Below are 13442 nucleotides of genomic sequence, written 5' to 3' on the forward strand. Positions count from 1 at the left end.
TGTCTTCAACAATTATATTAAAAACAACAAAAATATGTATGACTAAATAAACTTTTTTAGAAACATATAAAAAAGAACACAAAGACTGCTGTTGGTAGAGTTGAGGCTGGAACCTACATTCCTTGTGTTTTGACCCTTTTCTCAAAGGAAGACATTTAGTTTTACAAGGTTCAGTAACTTTTTTGGCAGTGTAATATGCTTTGATACTCAGTGATTATTCTTAATCAGTTACACTTAAAATAAACATGAATTTGGTTAATAATTACAGCACCAATTGACTAAAATAGGGGTTAGAAAAGTTTGTTTTCACAAACTTTAGAACTAGAGTGATCCCAATTCATCGTGAGTCCATTATCCAGATCAAAACAAGCAATAATTTATATTTGATTCATGTAGCTATAAACTTCAAAAGTACCACATCAGCTTATTTTTGCTAGTACAATTTCAGTGGCTTTCTCTACTAAGAAGCATCTTTTTAATTCCTTGAGAGAGATGTTTTCCTGTTTTGCTTTTCCTTCCTTGTACTGAAGTGAGGCTCCTGCTTGGATCTTTTATATATTGAAGAAGGAAAGGTAATTTAAATCTAAAAGGGATATTTGAGATCAGGGACTCTATAGTTTGTTTTTAAGAGATGAGCACTTAGTGGCGCACTGAAATAAAGTGTCACCAATTCATCATTTCGAAGCCTTGTCTCAGAATCCTGGTTCACCAACTTGTAGTTTGCTGACCTCTCACTTACACTGCACCAAATTCTAACCTCAGTCCAAATACTTAGGAGAATTTCAACATTAATCCTTTGAAGCTTACAATGTAATGAAAACCTCAGCTTGGCTGTAGTTGGGGACTTGATTTCATTTCTTAATAATTAATAGAAATTATATATTTGAGAACATTGAGGATCACAACAAGATGTGAAGTACACAGGTCCAGTATGAATGTTCCCACATCCACAGTCTCTCCTATAATCAGCAACCCTCACCAGTGTGGCTCATTTGATACAGTTGATACATGAACATTGACATATCAGCATTCAAAGTTCAGATCACATGTCATTCAACTGATAAGAACAACACCAAAACAATACAACAATATACTTGATGCAGATAGATGGTAAAATACATCCAAATAGATTTCAACAGCACACTAAGAAGATCATACACCCAGATGAGGTTGCTTTCATCCCAGGGATTTGAAGGGAGTTCAACATACGCAAATCAATAAATTTAATACAACATGTAAATAGTATCAAGAGAAAATTCACATTATCATCATGATACATGCAGAAAAATCTTTCATAAATTTCAATATACTGTCATGATAAAATATTAAACAAACTATTTTCAACATAATAACTCAATATAATAATGGTTAATGCAACAAAGCCACAGCTGGCATCATACCAGATGGGGAAAAATCAATGCATTTCCTCTAAATTCAGGCAGGTGACCACTGTTACTCAACATATTACTTGAAATTTTAGCCAGAAGAAATAGGTGTGAGGAAAAAGAATAAAAGGGATTCAATTAGGAAAGGAAGAACTAACATTATTCTTGTTTTCAGATGATTTGATTTTATACTTAGAAGACCTGAAAAAGACCACAAAAGGATTATTAGAACTAACAAATTTGGCAAAGTAGAAGGGCAGAAAATCAATTTTATCAAAATCAATAGTTTTTTTGTACATCTATAGCAACCTTGCTACAAAATGACATTAGGAAAATAACCCCACACAGAATAGCAGCAAAAATAAACCAAGCACGGCGATATACAGCTATAATCTTGACTTTTAAAGAGGTACAAGGAGGACAATCAAGAGTTTGAGACTAGCCCAGGAAACATTAGCAAGATCCTATCTCAAAAATATAATGCAAGCAAAAGTTCTTAAGGTGTGCTTCAATTGGTAGAGTGTTTGCATGAGTTAAGCCCTAGGTTTAAACCCCAGTACTGCAAAAATCAAATAAAATGAACAGACCATATGAAAACAAGGAGGTGAAAGACTTCTACAGTGAAAATTATAAAACACTGAGCAAAGAAATTGAAGAAGACATGAAAAGATAAAAATCCCTCCTAAGTTCACGGATTGGAAAAATTAATGTTGTTAAATGGATATATCAAAAGGAATCTACACATTCAATGTAATACCCATCAAAATGTCAATGTCATTGCTTATAAAACTAGAAAGTGCGATACTATACCGTGTATGGTATCAGAAAAGACCCAGAATAGCCAAAGCAAATCTGAGCAAATAGAAATTCTAGAGACATCCCAATAAGTAATTTCAAAATGTACTATAGAACTATAGAATAAAATAACATGGTATTCACACAAAACAACACACAGACAAATGGAATACAATAAAGGATGCATGAATAAACACAAATACTTACAGCTATCTGATTCTCAACAAAACTCCAAAAACATACCTTGGGATAAAAGGCAGCCTGTTCAGAAAAGTATGCTAGGGAAACTAGATAGCCACATATAGAAGATTCAAGCTAAACCTCTATATCTCACCATATACAAAAACAAAATGATTCAAAGACATTAAGACAAAATTCTGAAACTACTAGGAAAAAGAAAAATAAACAGTTCAAGATGACCCAGAAAATAATTTCTTTACCAGCTTCTCTTCTGATTATTAATATCCAGAATATGTAAAGATTGAAAAAAGTTTAACAACAAAGGAAAATGCAACAAAGTCAGTAAACAGGCAAATGATTTAAACAGACTCCACTAAAAAGAAGAAGTGTATATTGCCAACAAATATATGGAAGAAATGTTCAATATGTTTAGACAGGAAAGAAAATTATGTCCCATGCCACCCAATGAAAATGACAATTATCCAAAAGCAAAAATAAAATAAAACAAAAAAATAAACCAACCAAACAAAAAACAAATAACAACTTCTCATGAGAATATGGAGTAAAAGGAGCCCAGAATGACTGCTAGCAGGAATGAAAACTAATACAACCACTCTGGAAAACAGTATGAATTTTCCTCAAAAATCTGAAAGGAGAACTGACATGTGATCAAGTTCACCACTCCCAGATATATTCTAGAAAGATGAAGTCACTATGGAAGAGAGACTCCCTGAACACCCATGTTCATTTCATTGATATTGACAAATGCCATCATAAGTAATCAGTCTAGGTGCCGGTCAAGAGGTGATTGAATAAATAAAATATGGTAGAAAAGCCAAAAAGATTATTACTAAGGTAAATTGAAGAACAAAACGGTCAAATTCAAGAAAATGGTTGTAACTTAAGGTCATTATGTTAAGTAAAATAAGCCAGACTAGAAAGACAGTATTGCTTGTTTTCTCTCATATGTGTGAAAAAAAAAAATCATTGAAAAATAATGACTTGAAAGACAAGGAGCAAGTATAATGGAAGATAAAAGGAACTGAGGCAGAAGATGGAGGAGGGAGGAGAAGTTATCAGAGAGGGCAGATTCAAAGAAAAAATGATATATTCATGCTTAGAAACATCCCAGAGAAATCCATCCATCTGCACTTTTAAAACTTTAAAAATTTGATAGAATCAAAAGTGAAGTCATCATTTTCTATACTTTGTCAGGATATATATTTTTTTTGCTCCTTATATCTCACTATTTATTATTGGAGTGTTTAGGTAATTTATGTCTTCATTGGTCGATTTTGATAAGTTATAAGTATACACAAAACTATTTTCCCTAGGTGTTCTAATTTATCAGTTATAGTTATTCATATTAGTTTCTACTGGGCTTTTGTATTTTAGTTCCAATACCTTTAACTTGATATCCTTGTGCTCTATTCTGTCCAACTCATCCTGGTTTCTTCGTCACTCCTATTCAGAAAATGACAGATTCAACTTTATGTCAGTATGCCATGAACCTTGGTGTAATATTCTTAACAAGGTGACCACCAAAAATCACTGGGTATTTCCTCTTTACAATAATAATTTTGTATTAAATATATTTAGTTTCATTTAAAATTCATTTTCATATGAATTGTTTTACTTTTGGTAAAACAATTGACTAATTGTGATTTGTAAATTAGTTATATTACATGTACATAATAAAAACTGTTCTCATTTAATTGTATTCTTAGAGTGTCAATACAATTTTTTTACTTTAGGAGTGAAAAGAACCCTATTTTGTGAGACATACATTCTGAAATATTGTCATGTAGATATATTGATATATAGATACTAACATAGATATATACTATTTTCAAATACATAAACATATCATTTTAAATTGCTTAAATGTAAGCAATTTATCTTAATTGATTCAAATAAAAAGTAAGGAAACTTTCCTTCACCATACCTTATCATATAACAAACCTGTAATTTTGTTCTACTATACTTGATCTTGGCCAAAAGATCAAGAAGAGACTATAATTTTGTTTTCAAAATCATTCTTTTGAAAACTTTTAAGAATACATGAAAATCTACATGTATCTAATTTTTTAAAGGAAAATTTTACATTTTCCTTTAAAATGTAAAAGTAAAGTCTACACAAAAACATCTTGCAATTCAAAAAATTTTCATCAAATAATGGGAAAATTATAAAGAAAAACATTAACCATTACCAATACTTTACACTGTAAAATAAAATTAACTTGAAAATGACTGATGATCTAAATGTAGTAGCTAAAACAATAAAATTTCTATTATAAGATTATGGTGGGGGATTCTAAGATGGCGGAAAGCTAAGGGATGCAAAAACCCTGAACTCAATGACTTCAAAAAAATACTTCAGAATAATTATAAGAAGAATTGGGTAACTTTTAATTTTAGTTAACTAAATTATCGCCAACACCTAGGTTCACATGAGGTTCAATGACTGACCATTAAAATAGCTTTTTGTTGCACATAATAGCTGGGGAAGTTCCAGCACAAGCCAGGACTGGTTTTCCCTATTGCAAAGCTGTTTTTGCCTCTTTTTACTCTTTTTTTTCTTGCTTCCTCTTTCCTATGTGAAATAAGAAAAGATTCAACAAAGAAGACTACAGAACAAATTTAGCAAGAATCTGTGGCTTCCTGGACCCACCATACCACAAGTCCAACTCAGACTCCAGTCAACCTGTGCCCCACCCAAGATAACCCAGTTCCACCAGAGTGAATGTGCAACTCCACCAATGAGCACAACACATCAACTGCCCTGGAGGGAACTACATATTCCTGCTCAGCTTGTGGTCAGATTGCACCAGCCTTGAGAAAACTGGTGACCATAAATGGAGGATACAATTCACCTCTGCCTGGTGGGGAGGGTAGAATGCTGAGCTGACCACACTGGAGTGACAGCAGGGTGGAACACAGAGCACTGAGGTTAACTTGTCTGAATGGGTACAGGGTGGAAAGCTGAGCTGTCTTAGACTGTTGGATTCTGGGTAAAATATTGAGCAGTCTTTGCCTGAGTGGCTGAAGAGCAACACAGCTGCCTTCTGGGGAAATCAGCAACATACTAAACAACTTTAGAGAAACTGGTTTTGAGCTGAAAGTGAGTGATCAAAAAGCTCTATTTCAGCATGCCATGTGAGCAGAAGGGACTTGCAACTGCTTATAAACCAGCTCCTGGCTGGACCACTTCAGAGAACCTGCCTGCACCAGACAGCCCATCTACCCAATGAAAGCCTGAGGGCAACATCCATTGAAACACATCCAAGAAAACCAATCTTAAGAAAAGACAAAGACACTGAGAAAATGTACTGTTAAAAGTGTTAATACCTAGATTTCAATCAGAGGAAAAGTCCAGAACTTTCAGTGAATTAATTTTTTACTTTTAATTAGTACTTTATTTTTATTATTATTTTTTACTTTTATTTTTACATTCTTCATTTTCTAACCTTTTTTCTACAATCTATTGTAACCCACCTCCCTGCTCCATTCTGTCCAAATATCAAATTACTTAGCCTTCTCCACTTTCCTTTCTCTCCCCCAACGTTTTTTTGCTTCTATTCTCTCCTATGGTGTTCTTTCCCTCCTTACCTGCCCCTACATCCTCTGCACCCACCATCCACTGAATAGTCTAGTATAATAACTTTATGCATTACCCCCCCATCCTTTCTACTCCCCTGCAATCCCTGACATAAGCACCTTCCTCCAGTTACTGAACTACACCTTTGCACACATTAAGGCTCAACTATCCTACAGCCCCCCACACCTCACACCTATTTTGCTTATCATTCAACACTGCCCACTTTTCTAGCACCATCTTTCCAAGTACCCAAGTTTCTATCTCTATCCTAACAAAAGTTATCTCCCTAATACCCACTGCTGATAAACAATATCACCAAGTGATTTATTATATGTTATATAAATAACACTTGAGATGGAATTTGTGAATTCTTGCTGCCTAGTTGTAACTCCAGATTAGAGAACAAAAATATTACAACAACCTAGCCAAAACCTAACTTAGTCAGAGCATAGAAATTAAGTTGGGGGGAAAGAAAACAAGTGATCAACAATTAAATGAATATCAAGAGAACATGGATAAAAGACTCAAGAAGACACAGAAACAACTAATTAAACTCAGAGAGGATTTAATGAAACTCCAAAATCAAACTAAGGAGACTATAAAAACAAAGTATATGAAATAAAGAAGGTAATACAAAATATGAAAGAGAAGTATAACAAAGATATGGAAGGCCTGAGGTAAAAAATATTAGTCAGAAATCCTGTAAATAAAAAGTCCCTTAAGGCAACTTAAAAACAGAATTGAAAGCCACTCCAACAGACTGGAACAAGCACCAGATAGAATTTCTGGCATTGAAGACAATATTTATGTAACAGGACACAAAACAGACATGACCAAAATGGAACCCTTCTCTGGGATATTATAGTTCAAACAAGTAGCACAGAGAACAAGGAATGAATATTGAAAGCTGTAAGAGAAAAAAGTCAAATATGATATAAAGGTAATATCATCAAAATAACAACAGATTTCTCAACAGAACCTTAAAGGAGAAGGGCATGGAGTGAGGTATTTCAAGCACTAAAAGAAAAGAACTTCAGCCCTGGGATACTCTACTTGGCAAACTTAGCATCCAAAATTGAAGGAGAAATAAAAATCTTCCATGATAAAGAAAAACTAAAATAATACATGAACATGAATCCACCACTACAGAAAATCCTAGCAGGAATCTTAAATGGAAAGGATGAAAACAAACATAGCTATGAAAAGATGGGAATTTTAAACCTCAAGAGAAGAGCAGACAAGTAACAGAAAGTAGCACAGATTTAGTTACTTATGCAAAAACCCTTACACAATAAAACCAAATAAATGGCAGAAATTGTAAAGTACCTCACATTATTAACTATGAATGTTAATGGTCTCATTCCCCCATCAAAGGCACCTGTTGGCAAACTGGATTAAAAAGGAGACGTGAAAATCTGTTTATAAGAAATCCACCTTACGTACAGAAACAAATATTGCCTTTCAAGTGAAAGGATAGAAGAAGATTTAACCAGCAAATGTCCCCCCAAAACAGGCAGGAGTAGAAATACTTATATCAGATAGACTTCAAATCTAAATCAGTCATCAGAGATAAAGAAGGTCAGTTCATTATAATTAAAGGAGCAATACAACAAGAGGAAATAACAATGAGTAACTTATATGCACCCAATGTTGGTGTACCCAACTTCGTTAAACATACACTAGTAGACTTAAAAACACAGACAGACCACAACACAGTAGTAATGGGAGACTTCAATACTACCAATACCACCAATAAATAGGTCATCCAGACAAAAAAAATCAACAAAGAAACTCTAGCATTGAATGAGACCATGTGGAACTGACAGACATCTACACAGTATTTCATCCTGCAACAGCACATGACACATTTTTCTCAGCAACCCATGGAACTTTCTCCAAAATAACTATTGTTTAGGTCACCAATGCAGTCTTAACAACTATAAGAAATTTTAAATAACCCCTGCATACTGTCTGACCACAATGTAGTAAAGCTAGAATTCAACAACAAAAGAAGCAGCAGAAAATATTCAAACAGATTGAAAGCCGAACAACACATTGCTCCATTGAAAAATTAGAGAAGAAATCAAAAACATCCTTGGATATAATGAGAATGAAAGTATAGCCTATCAGAACCTATGGGACACAGCAAAGGTAATCCTAAGGGAAAAGTTCATACACATGAGTGCATATACTAAAAGCACAGAAAGTTCTCAAATAAATGACTTACTGCTACATCTCAAAGTACTTGCAAAATGACACCAAGCTAAACTCAAAACTACCAGAAGGAGGGAAATAAAAATAACAAAGACCAAAATCAACAAAATATAGACCCAAAAATCCATATAAAGAATCAAGGAAACAAAAAAACTGGTTCTTTGAAAAAAACAAGAATGACAAACTTGAAAATCTGATTAAATGAGGAGAGAAAAGAAAAAACATTAATAGAATTAGAAATGAACAATGGAAAATAACAAACAATATCAAGGAAATCATGAAGAACTACTTTGAAAAACATTATTCAATCAAGTTGGAAAATCTACAAAAAATGGCCAATTGTGTGTGTATATATATATATATATATATATATATATATATATATATAAAACCATCCAAAAATGAGCAAAGATGTTAATAACCAGAACAGATATATGGCATGCAATGAAATAAAAAAAAAAGTCTTCCAAAAAAAACCCAAAAAACCAAGACCTGACAAATTCACTGCTGAATTCTAGGTCAGACCTTTAAAGAACTAACACTAGTACTCCTCAAATTTTACATGAAATAGAAAGGGAAAGAACACTGCCAAATTCTTATTACAAAGCCAGAATTATACACACCCTAAACCAGTCAATAATGCAACAAGAACAACAAAAAAAAGAATTACAGACCAATCTCTTTGCTGAACACATATCCAAATATCCTCAGTAAAATATTGGCAAATCAAATTTGACAGCAAATCAAAAAGATCATACACTATGATCAAGTTGGTTTCATTCCAGGGATGGAGGGATGGTTCAACATATAAAATTCATTAAATGTAATATAGCATATTAAAAAAACAAAGATAAAAACTAAATGATCATCTCAATAGATTCATAAAAGCCTCCAGTAAACTTCAACATCCTTTCATGATAAAAAGTCTGATGAAACCAAGAGTAGAAGGAATGTAACTCAACATGATAAAGGCCATATACAGAAAGCCTATAGATAACATCATAGTAAAGGGAAAACCATTTCCTGTACCATCAGGAACAAGACAATGGTGTCCACTCTCTTCACTCTTATTCAATGAAGACTTGAAATTTTTGAACCAGAGCAATAAGAGAGGAATAAGAAAAAAAAAGGATCACAAATTAGAAAGGAAGTATTTGAACCATCCAATACACAGTTATACCAAAAACAGCTTAAAAACTCCACCAAAAAACTCCTAGACACCATATACATTCAGCAAAATTGTAGGATACAAAAATCGATCTACAAAAATCAGTAGACTTTCAAAACACCAACGAGGAACATATTGAGAAGGAATATAGGAAAATAATTCCATTTGCACTACCCCCATAACAAATAAAATACCTAGGAATAAACTTAACAAGGATGTGAAAGATCTAAACAAGGAAAACAATAAACAATTGAAGAAAGAAATCAAAGAAGACTACAGAAGATGAAAAAAACTCCCATCCTCACGGATTGGTAGAATCAACATAGTGAAAATGGCTATACTATTAAAGCAATCTATATGTTCAATATAACTCCCACCAAAATTCCAATGGAAGTAATCAAAGAGATTGAAAAAATAAGCCCTAAAGTTCATTTGGAAGCACAAAAGACCATGAATAGCCAAGGCAATACTGAGCAAAAAGAACAATGCTGGAGGTATCACAACATCCAATTTGAAACTATACCACAGATATACCACCAGAGCAAGAAATACAGCATGAAACTAGCACAAAACCAGTCATACAGACAAGTGGAACATAGTTGAAGACCCAGATATGAATCCACACATCTACACCCACCTGATTTCTGACAAACACACCAAAAACACATGGTGAAGAAAAGTCAGCCTCTTTAACAAATGCAGCTGGAAAACTGCATATCTGCATGCAGAAAATTAAAACTGGATCCATGTTTGTCACCCTATGAAAGTATCAACTCAAATTAGATTAAGGGTCTTAATGTAACATCTGAAACTTTGAAGTTAGTGTAGGAAAAAGCTGGGAATACACTGGAATTAATAGGCATTGGCAATGACTACCTCAATAGGACTCAAAGAGCTCAGCAACAGAGAAATAATTGAAAAATGGGACTACATGAAATTAATAAGATCCTGAACAACAAAAGAAGTGGTTTTTAAATTGAAGAGGCTGTCCACAGAGTGGGAGAAAATCTTTGCCAGCTATACATCTGACAAGGTATTAATAACTCTAAAATACAATGAGCTCAAAAACTGAACTCCCAAAACTTCAATGTCCTTTGAAGAACTGGGCAAAAGAATTTAGCAGAATTGTGACAAACTAAGAAATCCAAATGACTAAAAAGCACATGAAAAATCCTCAACATTCTGGGCCATAAAGGAAATGCAAATCAAAACCATTTTAAGATTCCACCTCACATCTATTGGAATGGCTATCTTCAACAACACAAACAACAAATGTTGGTGAGGATGTCAAGAAAAAGAAACCTCATACACTGCTGGTAGGAATGTAAATGGAAACACTATGGAAAATACTAAAAATAGAACTTCCATACAATCAAGCAATTCCAATATTAGGGATATACCCAAAGGAATATAATTCAGGGGATGAAAAGAAGTATGATGTAAATACACTAAATATTAGTACATGCAGTCTCACAAAGTAAATATTACTAGACTAGCTATTTAATGGTAGAGTGTTTGCCTAATATAGTTAAAGACCTGAGTTCAATCCCCAGTGCTGTAATATAAATAAATAAGTGAAAAAACAAATTACTTAATTTAATGCCTACTGCACTTATGGGGAAAAGGTTCCAAATAAAACAAGAGTAGTAACTTCAATGCCTGCTTCCATGAATAGATAAATCAAATAGACAGAAACCAAATAAAAATTTAAGACTTCATACTTGTTGCTTCAGTGGTAGAGCTCTTCCCTACCAAGAATAAGTTCATGAGTTCAAACCTCAGTACTACATAAAAAAGTAAAGAAAACAAATTTCACAGTTGAACCTCATCATAGATTTGGAAAATTTGCTGGCTATATATAGAATATATCATGTGTAGAGAACACTTTCTTATCATCACTGCACTCAACGTCCTCAAAATAGACCACATTTTAACCCAGAAAACAAGTTTTGGTACATATAAAAGCAAAATTAAAATAATTTCATGTATCAAATCACAATAGAGAAAATAGAAATCAACAGCAAGAGAATATATAAAATATGCATGCATATGGAGACTGGACAATATGGTTTTGAATGGTGAGTGGTCATTGAATAAATCAGGGGAAAATTTTTGAAAATTCTTAGAATAAAATGCGAAGAAAAATATAACTTACCAGAACTTTCAGAGCACAGCAAAGTTCTAAAAGGGAAGTTTATAGCAGTAAATACTTACATTAAGAAATCAAATAGATCTCAAATAAATAATCTAATGGTGCTTCTCAAAGTCTTAGAAAAAGAAAAACAAGAAAACCTCAAATTGGTAAATGCAAAGAAACAGTTAATATCATAGCAGAACTTACAAAAATGGCTACTGAAAGAACAATGTAAATGGGACTGGGCATGGTGGCACCAGACTTTAACCACAGCTTCTCAGGAGGATTGAGATTCAATGCCAGCTCTGGCAAAAACATAGTGAGACTCCATCTCAACAAGCAAACGGGGCATATTGGTTTATGTCTACATTCCCTACTACACAGAATGCTCTAGGGAGGAGAATTGTGGTATGAGACTGGCACTGGGAACAAAGTGCAAGACCTTATCTGCAAAAGCCTAAGCAAAAACATGGTATAGAAATGGCTCAAAATGAGCCATTGGGTCTTGGTCTCAAGAATAATGCCCTATGTTCAAAACAGTACCATCAAAAATTATAAAGAATTAGTGAAACAGAGTTAATTCTTTAAAAATATAAAAAAGATTGATAAAACTTTAGCCAAAATAACCAAAAGAGAGAAAAGACATGAATTCACAAATAAGAAATGAATAAGAGGATGTTACATCTGATAGCAACTAAATCCAGAGGATTATTACAGAATCTTTTAAAACTTAAAGTCCATTAAATTGGAAAATCTAGAAGAAATAGCCCAATTTCTGGGTGCATATGACCTATCAAAATTGAAACAAAATGATACAAATAACTTTAACATAACTATAACAAGCAAAGAGATTAAAGAAGTAATAGAAAGACTCACCTAACAAAGAAAAGCACTGGACCAGAAATCAAGTGAACACTAACTTTAAGAAGGATTTGCTAAAAAAGTTACTAAAACTATTCCTCAAAATAGAAAGGGAAAGAAAACTACCAAGCAACCAAACCCATTCTATGAGGCCATTATTGCCCTAATATCAAAACAGGATAAGAGCAAAAAACAAAATTATATTCCAATATCTTTTTCTTGAAGTGTATTATTACATATTAAGTTTATAAAAGGGTTTCATTAGGAAATTTTTATACATTCATATAATGTTCTTTGATCAAATTCCCTGATGAGCATAGAAGCAAAATTTTCAATGATATACTTACAAAGTAAACACTGCAATACATTAGGAAATTCTTCATGGTGCACTGTACACGTGTATGGATTTATCACAAGGAAATTCCCTCATGTTATTAATGTATGCTAATTCAAAAATAAAATTTATAACAAAAGGTCAAATACCATAATTAAGTTGATTTCATTCCAGAAATGCAAGGATTGTTCAACATATGCAAATCAATGAACATATTACAACACATAAACAGAATGAATGATAAAAATTGCATTTGCATTTCAATAGAGAACAAAAAAGTCTTTGATAAAATTCAATATTCCTTCATAATAAAAGCTCTGAAGAAATTAGGAATAGATGGAACATAACACTACTCAATGAAGTCAATATAAGTTAAAACTATTAACACTTGATTAAATGAGGAAAACTTGAAAGGTTTTAATGTAAAATCAGGAATCAGTGTGCCCGATATATCCATTCTCATTCAATATGGTATTTGAACTGTTAGACAGAATAATAAGGCTAGAAGAAATAAAAGGAATAAAAACAGGAAAATAAAAATCAAAATCTCCTTATTTATAGATGATTTGGTCCTATAGTTAAAAGACCCTAAAAGACTCTTAAAGCTGATAAACACTTTCAGAATGGTAACAGGTTATAAAATTACCAAAACTCAGTAACAGAAACAAATATTCTAAGAAATAAATCATGAAAATAATCTCATTCACAATAATTTTCACCTATGTTCATGGATCAGCAGAATTAATGTTGTGAAATCAGCCATAATACCAAAA

The sequence above is a fragment of the Castor canadensis genome, chromosome 7 (genome assembly GCF_047511655.1).
Source record: "Castor canadensis chromosome 7, mCasCan1.hap1v2, whole genome shotgun sequence".
Classification (NCBI taxonomy): Eukaryota; Metazoa; Chordata; class Mammalia; order Rodentia; family Castoridae; genus Castor; species Castor canadensis.